The sequence below is a fragment of the Peromyscus leucopus genome, chromosome 3, assembly GCF_004664715.2.
Source record: "Peromyscus leucopus breed LL Stock chromosome 3, UCI_PerLeu_2.1, whole genome shotgun sequence".
NCBI lineage: Eukaryota > Metazoa > Chordata > Mammalia > Rodentia > Cricetidae > Peromyscus > Peromyscus leucopus.
Window position 1 is genome coordinate 47,644,129 of NC_051065.1, and position 22,375 is coordinate 47,666,503.

The following is a 22,375-nucleotide window of genomic DNA, read 5'->3' on the forward strand; positions in this document are numbered from 1 at the left end:
GAGGGAACAGAGCAGGGTTAGTGGTTTTTTATTAAACTGTACATTTCCCAGCTCTGCTAAACAAGCAGCTGGATTTCAACCCTTACCCATAAGCCAGACATCTCTACTCTTTCCAATGTGGAATAATTTAACTTCCTAGAAAGGAAAAGCTTTCCTTTAGCTTCTAATGGTAGAAACTAAAAGCAACACAGGCTAGGAGGATGGTAATTCTCGTGTGACACTCTAACAAGCCTATGCTGGTGAGGGTGGGGAGGAACTACACTGGCGGGGGTGGGGGGCTGGCATGGAACTTGGCATCAGCATTACACTGCTTTCACACTTTTGGACAACTGCCTGAAGGGACCTTTCCCTTCCCCTCTACTCATTCTCCTGAGAGGATGTGCACCCCTGAGCTTTGAGGAGGAGGTAACTTGTGTACAATTGCAGTTCCTAGTTTCCATGGCAACCAGGCAGGCTCTGAAAGTTCTGGGAGTGAGGCAGTGTGATGGGGTGATGGATGGAATAGAGATGTTGATGTCAGTCAACCTCCATATCGTGTTTAGCAGCCTCTCAGCTTCAGAGGTTTACACACACACACACCTCTAACTGCTCATTTCTAATTTGGTGTCAGGTGCCCAAGCAAAGAGCCTCAGGGAAATGTATATTAATTAGCTTCATTTTACCAATGTGAACTAAGACTGGAGGCGGAGACTGAAAAATCCCTAGCACCAAGGACACTTGATGTTCCTTGGTTGGCTTTCTGTATTTCATTCATATAAGCCCACAAAGGGCATATCAAGGGACATGCATTAATTTTGTATCAGCAGCTAGTTGTGGGCTGAGAACAGGGAATGGGGAGTCAGCTTTGCCAAGGGGGCTGGGCATGTCAGCCTTGGGGGAAGGGGAATCCTGCCATTCCTAAGAATGGCAGGTGTAGGCAGAGTGGGGATGTTAAGTTCATTCAGAGGCAAAATTGCCTAGAAAGTAGAAAGATGCATAGACTCTAGCTTTCTATTCTAAAAACCTCATTTGTGAGTCACTTAGTTAGAATTCAGAACTCATTTCCAAAGAAGTCCTGTCTATTATAAATGATGATTGGGTTTTTAGGGTAGTCCACAAAAGCCTCTTTAGCTCATAATGTAGATGAAATACTATACATTTGCAATGAAAGGCAATAGAAAAAAATCCTGTTGTGATACCAGTAATTAAATGAAAAAGAAAAACAGAGAAGTGGAAAATAAATAGCTTTCTTCCATTTCTTTTGAATGTTCCAGCTCTCAGATGGAGGGGTGCTGCCTGCCTGCTTAGAGGAACAGGCGTGGTGGGGAAGGGGTGAAGATGGAGGGGAGTGATCCACTGGGAGAAGAGAAGGGGAAGGGGCCTGCCCGGTGAGGTGTGGGGAGAAGGATGGTGGGCAGAGGAGCACAGACTGCAGTCACAGCATCCTGGACTCCATGTCCAAGTACCTCTCTCTCCAAAGCTTTGGGGAGCTCCTTGCCTCTTCCATTTCAGTCACCTTCCTAGAAAGCTCAGCAGATTGCTTCAGAGGAATGCTTCCTCGGTGGATCCTGGGACACAGAGCAGGCCCACTTCACCTCAGGACCTATTACCCAGGTTCTGGGAGGGTCATATCAGCCTCCAATAGTAACCTCTTTGTGGGTCACTCAGACATAGAGAGCCACAACGCTCCAGATCATCCCCCCTCAATTGCCCATATTTAAGAAGTGACCAGTGTGGGAGGATCAAGACCCAGCCATTTCAGCCTGAATCAAGAGACTGTGCAGGGCCACTCCTAGGCTAGGGCTCCCCAAGGGATGCTATCACACATGCATCCCAGCCTAGATTGCAAAACGCTGACTCTCCTCCCCTCTGCAACTACTTCCCAGAGAACCTTCTTGTGACAGCCTGGCCTAGATCAGGCATGGATAGATGCCAAGACTTTTCTTCCCTCTCCTCCTTTCTTTCATGGAGTCAGAAAAGACCAGCAATGTCTCAGAGAGTTCTGAAGTTGTGGGTACTAAGAGCCCAAGGGTAGAGTGCAGAACCAAGATCTGATGGACCTAAAGAAATACGCACTCTTCCCTCCTCCATGAAAAGGGCCAGAGTGTCTAGGTAACCTACAAAGATGTGCTTTTAATATGTGCATGATCAAGTTAGAACTTGGAAGTAACATCTATATAAGAAATGGAAGAATTGCTCATTTGGAATAGCTGTGTTTAATACAATAGCCACTGGCCATCTGTGACTATTTAAATTTAAATGAACTCAGATCAAATAAAATTTAAAACTCAGTTTCTTGGTTAAACTAGACATATCTCTTTTCTTTGTTAATTCTTTGACAATTTCATACTAGTACATAATAAATTTTGGTTCTCTCCCCCACACCCCTGACACACACACAGAGTATCCTCTCTCTCATCCCCCAGCCTCTTCCCATTCTTCCCAGTGAGTGACCCTCCTTCTTTCATCTCTTTTTGTGAAGTAGTCCTGTCTCAAGTACTCACTAGCCATATGTGGTTATGGCTACCATGTTGGGCAGTGCAAACACTTATCACAACAGGAAGTTCCTTTAGATGGTGCTAACTAGAATACTGAGTTTGAAGGGATTGAAGAATGTCTCATTATATTCTATACTAACTTCTGTGGAGTATAACCTGAGACATATATGCAAGGATAGAGAAGCAAGCCAGATATCATTAAGTCTGTATTTTCTCTCTCAAGACCTCTAGGCCAGAATGCATGAACAACTACTTCAGAAGCCGCAATGACCAGGAACTGTGCAGACCTCCTGGCTCACTATGACCTCCAAGTTCAAACTAGAATTAAATACTAGGGACAGAAGAGGGAAAAACAGGGAATAACCTGAGGCAGGAAGGGAGCAGCTCCCAAAATCATCTGTAGCTCAGAGGCAATCTGCAAGGCAACCCAGAACCCTGCAGTTTTGGTCCTTCTTACTAAGCAATTCAAACGTGCAGAACCACACTCACAGCCAAGGCTAGCCCTGTGGACCACTAGGGGAGTGTCTGCAAATAAAGAGCATCCCCCCCCACGCTGCCCCACCTACGCATCTGCATGCTTCCAGCAGGCCCTCTCTAAGCAGCCAACATTCTCACGGGATCTCCTCTGCAACACACTTTTACACTTTCCTAGTACCTACGAAAAATACATATATCCTCCTGGAAGGCGGGGCTGAGCTGCAGCAGGAAGACGGATGCTTTCTGAAGAGCCTAGATGATTTCACTACAAATGCACTAACATTGTTTTGTCTTCAGAGCTCAGAAATGTTGCTTTTTAGACACTGAGTACATAAATCTTCTCTTAGAAGCATGTTACTGTCTAAACAACATTCTTATTGGATACAACTCATAAATTAAGGGCTGCTGCTATCCCACTGAGGATCTCAAACACTCAGGGATTTTCTGCTCTAAAACTCTTTTTACAATATGCCACTGTCACAAAATAACACTCTTAGCTATTTCCCACTCCTACGCTATACACACCTGTGTAGACAGCAAACCCACAACAGACGACTCACAGCCCCTTTCAAGCCAGGTCCATCCACACAGGCTTCCCCAAGTATAAGGGAAGAGCCTGATCATCAGTGAAAATGCCATTGCAGAGGCATTTCCCCTGGGTCCCATCGGGACCTCAGTGCCTAGGATACTGCCTTGGTTCCGACATTAAAGCATCTAATATTGGTTGGCATCAGACTTTATGCAGTTACCAAGAGATCTTTCATGAATCATTTTATTCTGTTTAAACCTTATAATAAGTCTCCAGGCAGGAATTACTACCGTGGTTTTTCAGATGACATGTACTGGTTCAAAAACTTGAAACTGTTTGCCTGGGGTCAAATATCTGAAGATGCAGCAGAGCCTGAATTCAACCCAGTGTCCCAGCATGAAGCCTGCTTCTGAGTAATTTAGTGCTTTGTAGATCCAAGACAGATTTGAGGCCAGGTATTTAAACACATAAGGCAAAAAAAGCAGGGAAGAGTTCACTTCACCTCACCCATGCTTCTTTATTCAAAGCACAACATGGATGAATGGGAACTAAATCCCCAAAGTTATATCCCCATACCAAGACAGCCCCTGTGAGAGGACATGTTAAAGTAAGCTCCATCTCCCAGCCCCCAGAACCCATGTTCTCTTCTTCCCTGCACCATCTCTTGCCAGAACACCCCACAGCATGCCCTCCAGTCCAAAAGTTCTCCACATTGAATGGGTAACAGGATCATACAGGATCCTGGGACCCATCCCTGGAACTTCCAATTCAGTGTCTGGACTTGGACCTAGAAATTTGCATTTCTATTTCCAGATGATGCTGACTGCCTAGACCCAATACTATAAGACTGGGTAAGAAGCTGGATGGTGATGGTACATACCTTTAATCCCAGCACTCGGGAGGCAGAGGCAGGTGGATCTCTGTGAGTTTGAGTCCAGCCTGGGCTACAGAGTGAGTTCCAGAAAAGGCTCCAAAGCTACACAGAGAAACCCTGTCAAAAAAAAAAAAGACTGGGCAAGACTTTGGCTGACTCCACAGTTAGAACATTGAGACTCTTTCTGTTATGCCTCGTCATCTCCCACTCCCAGACACCTGTCTGCAGTCCCACCCATATTCAGAACCTCTTTCCCTAATCCCATCACTAAATCCAGTGGCAGTTAGAACTGTGGCTCTGACTAAAGGGCCCTTACATCTTGTTGTGGGCATAGCATGTTTCCATGTGCCCAGATTTCTCTTAGCCACTGTTTTCTCTTGCATAGTCTTCTTCTCTAACACTTCAGGTTTTTGGAAAACTAGGATTGTATTCCCTTTGGCTAGTCCTCCTCCTGTATCGTGGTGTCCAGAATCCCACAGCCACACCTACGATTTCATACTCTTTGCCCTGGCCTTGATGCCAGAAGTCTGCATGCCTAGACCCATGCCTTGCTTCAAGCATGCCATTTCTGAGCTGTCCTTGGTGCCAGGTCAGCATGCCAGCACCAAGGACAGTACCTCCTCTTCACTGTATCGATCCATGCTCGATGCTGAGCTCTGATTGGCTTAACTGTTGGGAAGATTGACCTACAACACTGAGCTTCCTTGTCAGCACCTAGAGCTTGGACAGCTCCCACAAGAGCGACAAGACCAGCAGCTCCAACACAGTTCCTGCTACAAGAACCACACCCTGCCTCTGTGATCTGGTAGTCTGGTGTTAAATTGTGCTTCTATTTTCCCCACAATGAATTCTCCCTGATTTAAGTATGGAAGTTGGGACTCATGATATATATAAATTGGCAACACTGTCCTGTACACTCTTTGCAGTCAATAAACACCAAACAACAAGCAGTTTGGTCCCTTGCCTGGCCAGCACCTCAAAATACATCATCCAATTTGGGAAGCAGAATACCTTTAATATCCCCTCTAGCACCAAACAAACATGGGGACTCTCACAGCAAAAGCACCCTACGGATACTGTACGAGTAAATGAACAAACGGATAAAGGAGGCCAATGGGCTGTGCCCAATTCCCCCCCCCCCCATGGCATCCAGAGCAGTCTACTCAGCCAGCAGAAAACAACTTCCAATCTGTAGAAGCTGCGAGAATGCCTCCAGGCCAGACTTCTGACTAATTCCCAGCACAAAATTGGACCTGCACATTCAGATGAATTGTGGCTTGAAGGCCATGGCTGTGCCAGCACAATAGATCTCAGGTGTTGTTTCAGTGCATGGGTGTCTTTCACACAGAAGACTGTACCAAACCTCTCTCCACTCCTACTCCAGATCTATGTCCTTCTCTTCCCCTCAAAAACAAACTCTCTCTCTCACCCACCCATTTTTAGCATTGTCTCTTACCAGACCAACTAGCTAAGCAGGTGAATCGGCATTTACATGTGTGATAATGATTTCAAAGTACCTGTATGCTACTGCAATCATCTCCTTAGTATGGAGTAAGACCCTGGAAAAAGTAAATTTAGAAAATGCTATCCAGGGAAGGTCAAATGGTTCATAAAACTAAGGGACCTGAGTTATGGCAAAATCCTGAGAGTGGAATAAAGAAGTACATCTGTGCTGGCAGGAGAGCTGTCCCTGCTTGAGTCTCAGCTGAAAGGAGGGGTCTAAGTGCAATGTCCTATTAAAGGGTTTGTGCTCTCTGCCTGGCTTGCTGCAGTAACACCACAGGGGTGCGAGGAGAGTAGACTCAGGGCAGGCTCTGGGCTGCAGGCTGTTTGGATGTCCCAAAAGGTTTAGAATGTTCCCTGCAGGAGCTAGGGCAGAGAGACATGCAATGGTTTGCAAAAAGCAAGGCTCTTTCGTTACCAGGCAACATATAGCAAGGCTCTGTTGGTTGGATTTCTGTGCTATGGAGCTTTCCCAATTCCAGAGATGGTTTCTTGCTCCTAAAGGCCCCTCTGGATGCCACTCTTGCAAGCAAGAGACAGCTCACAACAGATTGCACACAGTCAGAGTCTAGCACTGGCTGGGCACAGAAAACAGAAGCAGAAGAAGGAAAATGGCTGAGGCACCACGGGGGACCGAAGATTCTAATGTCTGGGATGTTTACCTCATTAGGCTGCTTTACATAATATAAGACAAAAACAGGAATGGTGGGAAAAATTTGCTAGAGGGCCAAAGTTCAGGCATGGATTCTGAGTCTTTACTCTGAGGCTCCTTTGAGGCTAAATGGATCTCCAGGTGGCTCCTCACTCCCTGGCCTGCCTACATTATCTACAAAGGAGCTACAGCAACAGACTGGATTCCACTGAGGAAACAGCCTAACACTGCAGCCCATGTGAGCAAAGGGGTGGTTAGTGTCTCATCACAATTGGTGGTTCTATCCCAAGCCCCTGGATCCACAGCATCTATCTTACCTAACTCACGGCTGGCTGAGGAAGAACGGGCCAGAAATCCAGCCTGTTCTGAGATATGGAAGTCTGCAAAGTCCGGGTAGGAAGAAAGACTGGAGAAGAGCTGTTTACAGATGAACGGACTGGCTTGAGTTGCCATAGAAAGGAAAGGAACTAACTAAGTCTTAGGCCATAATGCCAATGTCACAGAGAGAGGTGACAAACCCCCTGTGGTGCAAGACTGGGGACAGCTGAAGTAAGGCTAAGGTTGCAGACAGGTCCTTTAATTCTAGGAAGAGCACATAGTGAGGAAGAGAGCATAGGCGAGGTCAGGTGAGGCAGACCAGGTCTGGTCTACACAGTTGCAGCAGCTTCCCTCACGGGAGCCTGGGCAGGGCTGGTCCCCCAAGACGGGGCTTTGAGGAACTAAGCAGCCATTTGGTGTCCGCTGCAAGGACGACAGCTCTGAGCTGTGATTTCTTGACCCTCTCTGCAGTGGGCCCATGCTGTCTGGCTATTTGTGGGGGGAACATGAACAAACACCCATTCACCCCAAATGGGGCACCGACAACAGAGAAACTTCCACCCGAGTCGAGCTAGTGTACACATATGATTACTGGGGTTACTTAAAGCAGCATAGACAAGGAGTTATTGAGTGGAACATAGGTGACTCGAAGGTGGCTGCATCACTGAAAAGTCCACTCCAGCAGAGGTGACAGCTCACAAAACTGCGTCCCTGCAGTTCCCTCCCCGCACAGCTTGCAGGCATCTCTGATGATGGGAGTAGTTCCTTCCCACAGCCATTGGTGCTGCTATATAAATAGGTACATATATACATATACATCATACACACATACACATACATATACATATACATCATATACACATACATATACATATACATATACATCATATACACATACACATACATATACACATACATATACATCATATACATATACATATACATATACATATACATATACATATATCAGGTAAATCTTGTAACTTCCTGAACTCCCTAAGCCTGTTAATTTGCATGAGCTTCTCTCCTCCTTCCAGGATGGATGTTTCAATTCCCAAGAATTAACTATCCAACAGTTGATTACAATGCCTTGTCTCCTGCACAGAGTCGAGTTCCCCATCTCTGTCTCCCTCTCTTCCCTCCCTCCTCTCCTCTCTCTTCTCCCTCTCTGGGACAGGCTGGACTTTCTCTGCAGCCCCCAGCTAGCTGCAGCATGGATCATTGTGGCACAAATGTTCTCAATCACACTGATAAGGTGGCCGGCTGCAGCACAGGATAAGGGTGCAGGATGCCCACACTAGAGGTGAACACAGGCCTGCCTGGGTCTTGTATCATGTTCTGAGTACCTGGGGCAGAGCTTCAAGGCCAATGTGTGTGAGCCTGTGTTGGGTGAGGCCAGAAAGTCAAGAGAAGAATGTCTTCCCTCCCCTTTCCATTCCTTCTTCCTTACTTCCCTCCCCTTTCCCCCACCTCCAGTTCCCTCCCAACCAGCTGGAAATGTGCAATGTGGCCATCCAATCTAATTAGTTAAACCCTCAGTTCTCACAGAAGGAGGCTTCAAGAAAAAAAAGCCTAGTTTCCTTGGCTCTCAGCCTCTTAAAAGATAATGAAGAAGATCTGAGTCCCAGCGCCTTGATCTTCACTGCTAGAGGCAACCAACTCCGAGTTGAAGCCCCTTAGATGTCCATACCGAGCAGAATGACAAAACCATGAGTTTTTGCCATGCCAAAATGTCCACACTGAGAAGAATGGCAAAACACACTGACTGAGTTCTCTCGGGGCTCTCATCAGGGGACCTCAGCCACAACTGCCCACTGAGTCCCTGCCAGGCAGATCAGGGAGTCAGAACCAGAAGGATCAACCTTCCCACCTCTCAGGCAAGTGTCTGCCCCAGCAGCGTCTGTCATGGTGCCTCTGCTAGTCCAACACAGTTGCTGGGTCCCTGTTTCAGGGCCCTCAGAGACACCCTCCACCCATCCATCTGCCTTGCTATCCCTTGAGCAAGTGTGCAGGATCCTGGTGATGCAGACAAGACAGGTCAGAGGATATAACAACAGGAAGGACAAAGGTAGAGCCATTAGGGGTAGCCACCAGGGTTATGGGTAGGGGTGGGGTGCTTGACGACACAGATTCACTAAACAAGTGCTGCCCCCTCAGACTGAACTACAGGTTGTGAAAAGCCCACCGGGGTATATTCTAGGAGGGAGAAGAGCCATTGAAATGACACAGCAGGGCCAGCCAGCTTCCCCTGGCCACTGGTAATCAGATTCTATCATGTGTAGACTATTAAACCAGACAACTCATCCAAATAGTGGCACTGGCTAAGTTTATCTCCTGAGGCCGCTGTCTACTCCTTGATGGCCACTGATGCTGTCCTGTCCTGCTCCAGCCCTGGAAATGGCAGGAGATCTGACTGAGGGGAACAGAACACCTACAGCCCACAGAGGCAGCTGCCTCAACCCTGCCACCCACCTGATCTGGGACTAAAGCAAGTTGACAACGCTGAGGGACAGCCAGACTTGAGTGGATCAAGGACACAGATTGCAGCTCTAAAAGGAGTTCTGTCATCCCCCATGGGAAGGGAGAGAAAAAGATGCCTGTGAGACCACACTAACCCTTGCCATCCAAGCCAGGGTCAGAACCTTGTCACAACTCGCTCAGAGCACTGGAACATAAAGAGCACACCTCTGTTGCCCTCACTTGTGCACATGCAAATATGTACAAATACCCCCCCAAGCCTTTAACCCATGGGGCAAGCATTTTACACACTGGCATCTGGAAGCATAGTACCCTACAGGTCATTTTATCCTTTCACCTGCCATTCATATGACCATGAGATGGGAGAGCCTAGAGCCCAAAGTTAAGCTTCACATTGGTGGGGCTAACTTTTCAAAATGTGTAATGTAGCTTTAAGCCAAATTGCCCTTTTTCTACTTGAAAGCTTTTTTTTTCCTATAACAGGGGTCAGTGATCAGGCCACATGCAAATTCCCAATGGAAAGTATATGACTCAAAGTGAACCAAAGTGCAAATATTTGTCTTAAGTTATTTCATAACAAACAAGTTACAACCGCCCCATCCTATTTCTTCCTCTAAGAAAAAAATTATCTGAGAAAAATTATGAAACATCAGATATTAAGATCAAATTACAAAATGATAACCAGATTAATTTATTTTGTAGCCTTTAGATTACTAAAGCACACAATGATATTAAGAAATTGGTGTGGCTTTTATTTTTCCAGTCATAGGGATAAATTCTGGGGCTTGAATGTGTTGGTTAGGTAAGTGCTCCATCACTGAGCTCCATCCCCAGACCAAGAAATCAAGTTGGGGGTGGGGTCTTCCCACATTTTACAGAGCTGATCACACGAGTTTTCTAATGTTTAATTTCTTCTACTATATTCCAAAAGAGGTTTTTGTTCCTATCTCCTATCTCATGCCATCGAAATCCGACCTCTGAAAATTAACATGGACACAGACCATGCCTTCCCATCATGCTGGCATTGCCCGTTATGCTTAGGACCAACTTCAATTGTGACAGATGCTCACTCGCCCTCTGGCTTAAAATAGCTGTCATGGATGTCAGGCCAGGCAAATGCTCTCTGCCAGCTTAATAGCCCATTAGGCGACTTCATGAAAGAGGCAAATGAATCCGTCACCAAAGGGGAGCATCAACTTCACCCACTACCATGGGCTAGAGACCTTGCTTGTATCAATTGTCGAAATGGCTTTGATTTGTTAAAAATAGAAGTCAGCACACTGCTTGGCTACAGAAGCTGCCTGCTAGATTTTTTTCAGAGCCCAACAGCACTACAGTTGGAGAATGAGCACCCTGGAGACACACAGAGCTCAAAGAGGACCCCCACAAAGCTCTCTCTCTCTCTCTCTCTCTCTCTTGGATGATGCCATGTGGTATATTTCCAAGGATGGCATGATGGAAAATCTCTTGCAACTCTAGACATCTACCCTGGCCACAGCCAATAGAGTTCACCAGGCTTCCCTTGAAGTATCTGCAATTTACACTGAAATCACTCTCCTTCTGGCTGAAAAAAAAAAAAAACCCACAAACTCTTTTAATTGCTCAAAGCAATTCTACTATGTTGTAATTATCACATTGCCTTGTAATTATTTGCTTTGTGAGTGTCTCTCCCCAACCCCACCCTTCCCCACCCCCAGACTCTAGCTTCTTAAAAGAGCTCCCCACGGCCTTGATATCCAGTACATGGTTGGTATGTAGAGAAACTCGGGAACTTCAGACAGACGGAGTCCATTTGAATTGGAAATGTCAGTAATTTTTCCCTCTTAGATTCTGAATCTTATTATGAATCCCAGAATCTATTATACTTGTATGGCTAATCAACAAGACTTATGCACCTTGAACATCCCTTCAAGTGACTATACTAGACTGGCGTATTGTGAGAAATCAGAAATTATCACCATATATTTCTATATTTGGCGTCTTCCATGCCTACCATCCAAAAGAAATTAATAACCCTGGTTACTAGAGTCTCTAAGGCCAATCTCACATTGAAATTAAATATGTATGTGATATACTTAACTCAATGGCTAGCACATGGGAACACTCTTTGAACATTAGCTCTCTGTCCCTGCATACTACTTAGGGCCTCTAAAGTGACAACCCTATGGCTTGCAGGGCCATCCCCTGGCACCTGCTCTGTCATTGCATACCAGGGGCATTGAGGGGCCATCATCTGGACACCCATTTTTGTGTGCTCCCCTGCCCCCCCACTGAAACCAATGAATGTTATGTTTTAATTTTACTTCTTAATTTTACTCTGCACTCCAAGCTGTGGAGGCCTAAAATCAAGCCCCAAAGTCTACTACACCCTGTGGGCTCCATGAATGCAATGATAACCAGGCAAGAAGATAACAATGAAAAAGAATGCTCTAGCCTAAAGAACTGTCTTCTTCAGAGTCCATCAAGTAAGGGAGTCTAGCTATCGGGGGCAGGGCGGGGGGGAGATAAAGAAATGCTCATGTTTATGCAACTATAAACTGAGCCTAGTCCTTTGGATGTTGGGTGAAAAAAATGATATAGAAAAAACACCTGGCAAACCCAATAGACCTGCATCATGCTTCTTCACAGGATGGATAGATCAACATGAAGAATGGGGCCAGCAGTGAGTGAGAGCTCTCTTGCCACAGACAGGCAGTGGATTCCCATGGAGAAGTGTAAAAATAGCTAACCATCTCTGCTTGCTCATTAAGTCACTCTCTCATCATAATGCAAGTCTCTAAGGAGCCCTAGACTAGAAATTCTCAAACCAATGGGCATAGATATTTGGCCCTTTGCTGAGTGATCACACATAAGCCAGCTGCTATCATTTGAAGGCACACAGAATCTTTAAGCAGAGCCAGCCCTCCTGCTTAATGACCTGCATCTAGGTGCAGATCCCCTAGGTACAGCCTGAACCCACAAGCAAACCTCACCCTTTACAAATAACAACACAGGGGACTAGCAGGTTGCCACAATAGTATTACAAGCAACTTGGAGATGCGCTGGAGTTAAGTCCCAAAAGCAGATCCCATGGGGTAGGTAAAATTTCAGATGCCTACCATAAGAATGAATTAAGATCACTGTCTAACTGATAATGGCTTGAGTTTTGTTTGGTTGGTTCGGTCTTTTTAAATCTAAAACAAACTCCACGAATCTACAATGCAATCAGAACCAACTTAGGCAATTCTGCTCCACAGATGTGGTCATCATAGATAGTAGATCCAGTGTTCTGAAACCATCCACAGAACTCAGAAGGTTGTCCAATCCCCTCCCCAAAGCCCTCCAAGTGACATCACAGCACAGTCACAGCCAAAGAGATGCAATTGCACTTACGTAGGGCATGCCACTCATCCTGACGAATGGTCTTCGTGATGTTGAATGTGAGGTTCCTGGGGATGGTTGCTGAGGAGTAGTGGTACTTGATGTACGTGCATCTCTCAATTTCTCCTAGAAGAAAGAAATAGAAAACCAAGTGTGAATGAGGCAGTAACCACCTCTTCTGAATCCTGGGGATCCACACATCCATCCTAAAGAAAGAGACATGTTTCATGTTGAGCCTGATGGTAGCTACAGTTTATACTGGGCAATAAGCTTGACTCAAAAAGAACAAGAAAATAAAACTACAATCAGATTGCACTGCCTTAAATAGGAAAATACATCTCTAGGATCATGCATAGAGTAAAAGAATCAAAATTGGGACTACTAGAAGCTTTTTTAAAAAGTGGTGCCCACATTTGCCTCATCTTAAGAAAACCAACTTTCAAAGTTTAAAAAGGTTGATTATACCTGAGGAACAATATTTATCAATAACACTGAGGGTGTCCTCTTGCCTACCTATGCACATGAACACACAACTACACACACACACACACACACACACACACACACACACACACACACACACGCACACGCACACGCACACACACATGTATATACCACCTCCAAGTTAAAAGATGAATTTGCTCTTTACAGGCCTTGAAAGAACAATATTCAACTTCATATGGAAAAACAAAAAACCCAGGGTAGCTAAAACAATCCTGCATAATAAAGGAAATTCTGGAGGTATCACCATCTCTGATTTCAAGCTCTACTACAGAGCTATAGTAATAAAAAACAGCCTCATATTGGCATAAAACAGACAGGTGGATCAATGGAATCAAATTGAAGACCCTGACATAAATCTACACACCTATGAACACCTGATTTTTGACAAAGAAGCCAAAATTATACAATGGGGAACAAAGGCATCTTCAACAATGGTGCTGGCATAACTGAATGTTGGCAATGTAGAAGAATGCAAATAGATCCATATCTATCACTATGCACAAAACTCAAGTCCAAGTAGATCAAAGACCTCAACATAAATCCAGTTACACTGGACCTGATAGAATAAAAAAGGGGAAATAACCTTGAATGTATTGGCACAGGAAACAACTTCCTGAATAGAACATCAATAGCACAGACAATGAGAGCAACAATTAATAAATGGGACCTTCTGAAACTGAAAAGCTTCTGTAAGGTAAGGGACACTGTCAATAAGACAAAACACCAGCCTACAGAATGGAAAAAAGGTCTTCACCAACCCCACATCTGACAGAGGGCTGATCTTCAAAATATATAAAGAAGTCAAGAAACTAGATATCAAAAAAACCCCAAATAATCCAATTTAAAAATGGGGTACAAACCTAAACAGAGAATTCTTAACAGAAGAATCTCAAATGGCTGAGAAACACTTAAAGAAATGTTCACCATTCTTAGCCATCTGGGAAATGTAAATCAAAATGACTCTGAGAGTCCAACTTACATCAGAATAGCTAAGTGACAGCTTATGCTGGAGAGGATGTGGAACAAGGGGAACACTCCTCCACTGCTGGTGGGAGTGCAAACTTGTACCACTTTTGGAAATTGATATGGTGGTTTCTCGGAAAATTAGGAATTAATCTATTTCAAGACCCAGCTATACCACTCTTGGGCGTATACCTAAAGGATGCTCAATCATACCACAAGGACACTTGCTCAACTATGTTCATAGCAGCATTATTCATAATAGCCAGAACCTGGAAACAACCTAGATGCCCCTCAACTGAAGAATGGGTAAAGAAAATGTGGTACGTTTTCACAATGGAGTATTACTCAGCTATTAAAAACAATGACATCCAGAAATTTGAAAGCAAATTGATGGAACTAGAAAAAAATCAGCTTGAGTGAAGTAACCCAGACCCAGGAAGACAAACATGGCATGTACTCAGTCATAAGTGGATAGTAGCTGTAAAATAAAGAATATCTCAGAAAGGGTAAGTAACAAGGAGGGCCCAAAGGGGGATGCATGGATTTCCCTGGGAAGGGGAAATAGAGGAGATCTCTTGGGTAGATTTGGGCCAGGTGGGGATGGGAACATGAAGGATCAGGTTGAGGGGTGGATGGAGGAAGAGAGTAATGAAAGAGATGTCTTGATATGAGGTGGGGGTTGGCATTTCAGGGTTAGATAGAAACCTAATACAAGGTGTGGTGATATTGTGTCCCCCAAAATATTGTGCACCCTAATAAATTTATCTGGGGTCAGAGAATAGAACAGCCACTAGATATAGAGGCCATAAAATGGTGGCACACACACCTTTAATCCTAGCATTCCAAAGGCAGAGATCCAGACAGATCTCTGAGTTCAAAGCCACACTGGAAACAGCCAGGCATGGTGGCACACACCTTTAATCCCAGGAAGTGATGAAAGGAAACAGAAAGGTATATAAGGTGTGGGGACCAGGAACTAGGTCGGTCAAGCTTTTAGGTTTTTGAGCAGCAGTTCAGCTGAGATCAATTCTGGATGAAGACTCAGAGGCTTCCAGTTTGAGGAAACAGGATCAGCTGAGAAGTTAGCCAGGTGAGGTTATCTGTGGCCTGTTTTGTCTCTCTGATCTTCCAGTGTTCACCCCAATATCTGGCTCTGGGTTTGTTTTTATTAATAAGACTTTTTAAGATTCATGCTACAACAAGGACCTCCCACAAATCTACAAGTATGACCCCAGCTAGCAATAGTGGATAGGTGGCCCAAACTAGCCATCTCCTGTAATCAGATTGGTGACTACCCCAATTGTCAACAGAGAGCCTTCATCCAGTGACTGATGGAAGTGGATGCCGAGATCTACAGTCAAGCACTGGGCCAAACCCGGGGAATCCTTTAGAAGGAGGGAAGAAGGATTGTCCAAGCCAGGAGAGTTAGGATCATCACAAGGGAACTCATAGAAGCAACTAGTTAGCTCATGGGAGCTCACAGACTATGGACAGATGGCTAGGGAGCCTGCCTGCATGGGCCTAGCCTAGGCCCGCTGCATATGTGTGATGGTTGTGTGGCTTGGTCTACTAGTGAGGCTCCTGGCAGTGGGAGCAGGGCCTGACCCTAATGCTTTGGCTGGCTCTTGGGAACCTATTCCTCATACTGGTTTGCCTTGCCCAGCCTTAATACAAGGGGAGGTGCTTAGTCCTACCTCAACTTGATATGCCATGCTTTGTTGGCACCTGTGGGAGGCCTGCCCCTTTCTGAACAGAGGTGGAGGAGGGGTATATTGGGGGGGGGCAAAAGGGTGGTGGGGGAGGGTGGTGGGGGAGGGGAGGGGAGGGGAGGAGGGCAGAGAGGAAGCTGCAGTCGAGATGTAAAATAAATTTTAAAAATTTAATTAAGAAAAAAAAAAGAATTTGCAGCCAAATAAATTTAAGTTTCCACACAGGCCAGAGAGCTTAATACAGCTCTAATGATACTGTGTATACTTTCAGCACCCAGTCTTCTAGAATGTGATAAGGATGGAAGCTATCTTCCTTTTTTTTCCCATCCTCCTAACTTCATTTCTGAACACATGGTTTTCAAATCAACCAGGTTTTCTTTGGACCATTCTCTTCTCAGTTTCTTGAACTAAAGAACATTATGACCCTGGCCTCACTACCTGGTCCAGCATACTCCCTAAATGCATTCCAAATATTGTCCTTATACCCACAGATAAGTGTAGTCCTTGCCCCGATCAAGTAAACTTCTCTTTGAAACAGAGGCCATTATAGAAAACTACAGTCGATCAAAGTGCAGATTTGTAGATCCCAGTCCAAATAGATACATCTATAAAACATCTCCACATCTAAGGCTCAGGAAATATTGGTGAAGAGGAGGAAGAAATATCATCAGAGCCAAAGGACCAGGACTCTCATGCTGTGAGACCATGTCTCCTAGTAATGTCAGAAGCTACACCCATATAGTTTCACCAACATGACTGCCTAAACATGAGCTGAATGAACAAGGACAACAGATACACAAAAATGGATGGGGGAAAAACCACAAAGTCTCAACCTACACAAAGAACTATAAACAACTAAGGTGTGCTAAGCATGGGAGAAATAGTCTCACCCATGGAAGAGCACATGAATTAACTATCCCATACCAAATGGTTGGCCCTAAACATGCACACAAATAGCATTATACAGACTAAGCAGTTATATTTAGGAATACATATGTATATACATGCATGCATGTAACAACAATTAATGAGACAAGAGGTCATGATTTTAAAGAGAGTAAAGAAGGATATATGAAAGAGTTGGGAGGAAGGGAAGGCAAGGGGGAATGGTGTAATTATAATCTCAAAAAAGAAAAGAAAAATTTTAAAGTCACTATTAATCAGCTTACTATATAGTCAAGTTGCCAAACTGTTCCTACATCTTAGGGCAGAGATCCTTAGAGGTGGCCCCAGGAGCATGAGCATCCCATAGGAACTTGTTATAAAGGGATCTTCTTACACCTAACCCCGGATACACAGAAACTCCAAGCTAGAATCTGGCTAAAACACTAAAGCCTTCCAGGTGGTTCTTGTCTAAGTGTGAGGACTGCTCTTTTAGAATCTAACAGAATTTCTAAGGCATTAATTCAAGAACCCACCACACTTGCAAGTTCCTGAAGGGAGGCTGGAGAGGATGGCTTTGCTCCTCACTTCCAACCTCCTGAGGTTTCTATTGACGTTTGCTTATCTGGGGGATATTAAAAACTTAGTGTCAGAGCATTGTGAAGAATCAGGAAGGGGGTGGTTTTTCAAGGTTAGGGGTTTTGAAATTTGGTTTTTCACCTGAATGGATTTTGATGGTAATCCATTTTGCACCCCACTGATTTTCAATTTATAACTGGTGGCACCTGATTGAATTGTTTGACCCCCTGGCCCCTGTCAGCAGGGAACCTGGCAATTGGTGGAGTACAATAATTTACAGAAAGCCTTGTGAAACTGATGCCTTCTTGTAAATCATATTTGGACAACTGCCCAGTTGCCAGTTATTGTCGGACATCCCTCTAACAGGACAGCCTCTATCTGGAGACAAAGTTCTGGAGACCGCTACACACTCTTTCCCTGTATCTTCAGTTTTCAGGCCCTCTACCTCTGCTCAACCTACAAAGCCCCTGTGGCTTTTCACATGCCCTGGTATTCCTCACCACCTCCCCAACACACCTCCTTACACCTTGTCCTGCCCTCCTCTCTTGACTGGTCTAGAAAGCATACCTACCAGACAATTTCCACTGCCTCAACTCAAATTCACCCCATAAGCCTGCACTCAAGTTACATAATGTCTATTAAAAGCATCATCTCCCCTCTATCTATAACATCATCCCTGAAGCCACCTCTGCCCTGGGAGACCCTTCTTTAATGGTCTTCAAATTCTATCTACCTTACTTCAGAAATGTCCCTGGGATCTTACCTTTCTTCTCTATACCCATTTTCTCCATGGCAGTTGTCCTAATAAAGTCATATGCAACATCACTTCAAGCAAAGCCAGGCCACAGACAGGAAAGAGGTCCCTTAAGATAACAGCATCTGCTAATGTCCGATGTCATGGCAATCTTAATTCATGTAAACACACTCTATAAAATTCACAAAGTGAACAAAACCTCCTATGGACAGATTTTTCAGAACGTGTCCCCATTGTTAGATGATATATGACAAAAAGAAAAGAAAATAACCTAGCTCAGCTAACAGCACAGTTGTGTGGTTTCCAAACTTGTATATGTCACAGCACACCTGGAGATGTGTACAGAACACCCTGGGATAAACAACTGAGACACCCTCTCCAGGCTCCCTGAAAGCTGGAGGAACCAGCATTTCAAACACACCTAGAGCCTTTTCCTGTACCCATCCCAACAACTCTGATAGAGATAGTATTTCATTTAATCCACTGTGTGACCTCATCGAGTGGGTCTTACTGTTACCGTTGTCTCCCTATTTCACAAATGGCAAGGAAGTGGTGAGATAAGACAATCAAGTGACTTGGCCAGGACAAGAACTCCAGGTTGTCTACCGGAATCTCCCTCCACTCAGCTACCCCCCCCCACACACACACACACATAATACAAAGAAAATGTGATCATGTACTCCACCATCGGGGTCTGATGACACTGACTGGTCCTGGACACTTGGGTGGTGACGTCCAGGCAAAGCCTTCCCTACCATCAGGGGATCACTGCCACTAGGTGCTGGGCTCGCATCCCCTCCTCTCCACCTTCTCAGGATGGGAAGACACCATTGGCTGTGACTTGTCTGTTTCCACGCCTCACTCTTCCATTTGTGTTTTTCAAGGGCAGGGATGCTGTCCTATCCATTCGTCTTTACCTCTCCTGCCTCTAGCGCAGGGCACACCCCAATACCATGCACTTTGGAGACAGGCATGACTACCACAAGGAACCCTTTGGAAGGTCACCATGTACAGAGAGTCCAGCTGAATTTATTACATGCAATTAAAATAATTGGGGCAAATTTAAAGTGTGATGGTTAAAAGGACGTGATTGTTGCAGAACTCTGAGAGACTATGCAGCACTCAAGGAGAGGCTTGTCGATCACCATGAGGCAGAAGCTAACCACACTGATCACAGATCCATGCCTCGATATACTTGGCAAATGTAGGTCAATGGGGCTCTCTTTTTGCTGAGGTGAGGATGTAGAAAAGAAAGACCAGAAGCAGATATAAAGAGCAGAAGGTTAAAATGAGAATTCCCAGCAATGGGTTGAGTGGTTACGGTGGGGTAGGTTGTGGTCTGCCTAAGGGGACCTCCTGGAGTACCTGGGTGCTTAAAGCCAGCTGCTGCTCTGTTTGTCAAACCCTGCACTCTGACAGGGCAAGGCTAGGGAGCTCCCCTGATCTAATTTGCACAACAACAAAAAAAATGCTGTGTGATCTAACTGCAGCCCTACATGCAACAATTTAAAAATCAAACAAAATGTTCTCTGGACCCAGCCTTGGGAGCACGAAACCAGATGCCATTCGAGATGAGCAGACTGGTTCCTGTCACTCATGTCTGAGGAAAGTGCCTCATTTCTTAGCTGAGGTCAGATTCTCTTAGCCTCAACACAAACCCAACAAATCGCTATAGGTTGCAGGAGAGCTGAAATGAGCTGTTGCCCCCATGACCTCTCCCCTGCAGCTCACTTAGCCAATGGGAGGAAAGGCCTCATGACACTCAGCAAGAGCAAAAAATCAAGGTCCAGGCCATGCAGGTGGTAGCCAAAGAGCCAGGCTGGAACAGCAGGAAAAGCCCCCCAGGAGCCCTCGCTGTTTGCTTTGCCTTGGGGATTGTAAGCTTCTTGCCTTTGACAGCAATTAAATCGGGAAGATTCAAATATTGCCTAAAAAGAAAGGCAAAATATGTATCCATGTGTCTGCAGGTCCCGTCAGTGTGCTGGGTTTTCATAAATGCAGGTGCCATCTGGGTACCCGATACCATGTGCCCGAGCGTGAGCTTCTGGCTACAGGCAGGTTTCCCTGCGGGAGTGCTGCAGAGGGATACCTGCAAGGCAAGAGGGTGGCTGAGAGCCTCATCAGAAGAGAGGGCAAAGATGCCTTCACCACCACTTGAGTTCCATCCCAGAGACTCCCCAAGGCCCTTAGAAAGTCGCAACTGAGGGAGGCCTGGCCAGTGAGGCCCAAAGTGCAGCCCCCTTCCCCCAACCCCACCCCTGTGACCTCTCTCATGGTCTTCCTACCTATAGGCCAGAGTCCCAACAAGACACAAAATACTCCAACAGAAAACTGAAGAGAATTTTTTAATGGACAATGTAATTCAAATACACATACACCAAAACAGAAACCTTATTCTAAAATAGGCAAAGACTTGAGTGACATTTTATCAAGAAGTTATTTAAATAATCAACAGATGCAAGAAAAAGACTCAATATCACTAATTATTGGGAGAAATGCACATCAAAACCACAATAAAATAACACCTTACACCTGTTAAAATGGCTACTACCAAAAAAATAAAAGTAAATGTTAGGGAAGAGAGAGAGTCGTCTAGGTGTGGTGGACCATGCATTTAATTCTAGTACTCAGGAGGTAGAGGCAGGTGGATCTCTGTGAGTCCCCAATCAGCCAGGGCTATGTAGTGAGATCCTGCCTCAGAGAGGAATGGAAACTGAAACCCTTGCATACTAGGACCATAAATTGGCACAATCACTATGGAACGCAGTATGGAGGGTCTTTAAACTTTAAAATGGAGCTACCACAGAACCAACTAATCAATATCCAAAAGAATCAAAGTCTGTATCTCAAAGAGACATCTGTTCTCCTATAATTGCTACAACATCATTCACAACAGCCAAAGAAGGAATTGACCTAAAGGCCCATGGATGGATGAATGATGAAAAAACTGTGGTATATTCATTTTTTAAAAAATGCTATTCAGTCTTTAAAAAGAGATGTCAGTATGTATGGCTACACGGAAGAACCAAACACTGCACGATCACAGGAAGGATCTGAAATAGTCAAACTCACACAAATGGAGAGGGGAACAAAACATTGCTCAAAAGGTGTGAAACTCCAGCTTTGTAAAAATGAATAAGCTCTAGAGATCTGCTTACAACGTCATGTCTGCAAGAAACAGCACTCACTGTACTGCTCTCAAAGATCAGTTCAGAGACCAGAGGAGGAGGATAGAAGAGGTCCATGACTGGCAACAAAAGAGCCAGCAGAACCTGGGCCTTGAGAGGCAGAGGAGGCCACTGCAAACAGAACCTGCAGAAGGTGGCCATGTGGAGAAAGAGTCCTAGCCAGGCTGAGGCGAAAGAAAACCCATCCTCCCACTGCTCCTGCCTGCAGGCTCCTGACAGCACCTCCAGGTGTGGGAACTCAACCGGATGTGAGGGGGGAGCAGTTCAGCCTGGGGAGCTTAAACAGCTGGGGAGGAGTGAAGGCTGAACGTTCAGGCTAACTGGAAGGAGCAAAGGGAGCTCACACCTCTTCCTCTTCCCTCTCTTCCACAAGCACATCCCTTGCTCTAGCCTCTTCCAGACACACCCCTCTCCTTCTGATTAGCATGAACCTCCACACTCTCCCTAAGTCATCCTCTAAGTCTTCAATGGCAAAGGGAGTACTGGAAACTGGGAATGGAATAAGGCAGTGCTATTCACTCTCTACCGTCAATCCTTCCTATAAGACCTAAGGCATGAATGTCAAAACTCATACCAGTCCTGAGTGTCACCCCTGCACATAGCAAGAACTCAATAAAGAAGAAAGTATTATCAGTGGTGGCCCTAAGGCTGATGAAAGGAGACAAGGTCAGACTAGTCAGATATGGTACTACCAAGACACAGAACAGCATTTAGAGATCTATGTTATCAACTGTCACACTATGACCTAGGAAGATGGCAGAGCAGGAGCTCTGAGAGGCAATGAACACATGAAAACCAGGGAGAGAAAGGGAGGGATGAAAGAGTGGCACCTCAGCTATGATGAGAGTGAGTCTGTGTGTTCATCAAAGGGGTCCTCCAATGAAGGGTAACATATGGGAAGCATTGTGTAGGTGCACATGTGTGCATGTAGAGGCCAGAGGCCAATGTTGGGTGTCTGCCTTAATCACTTTCCATCTTATTTTTTGAGACAGGGTCTCTCCAGGTCTCAACCTGGAGCTCACCAATCCAGCTATACCACTGGTCACCAAGGCTCATGGATTCTCCTGTCTCCACCTCCCCAACAATCATGATTACAAGTGCACACCACTGCCCTTGGCAGATTTTACA

At 45.2% G+C, this 22,375-nt stretch overlaps 1 pseudogene; it reads right to left on the minus strand.

Moving 5' to 3' along the window:
- LOC114701528 overlaps positions 1-22,375 on the minus strand; it is a 385,931-nt pseudogene that overhangs the window by 239,188 nt on the left and 124,368 nt on the right.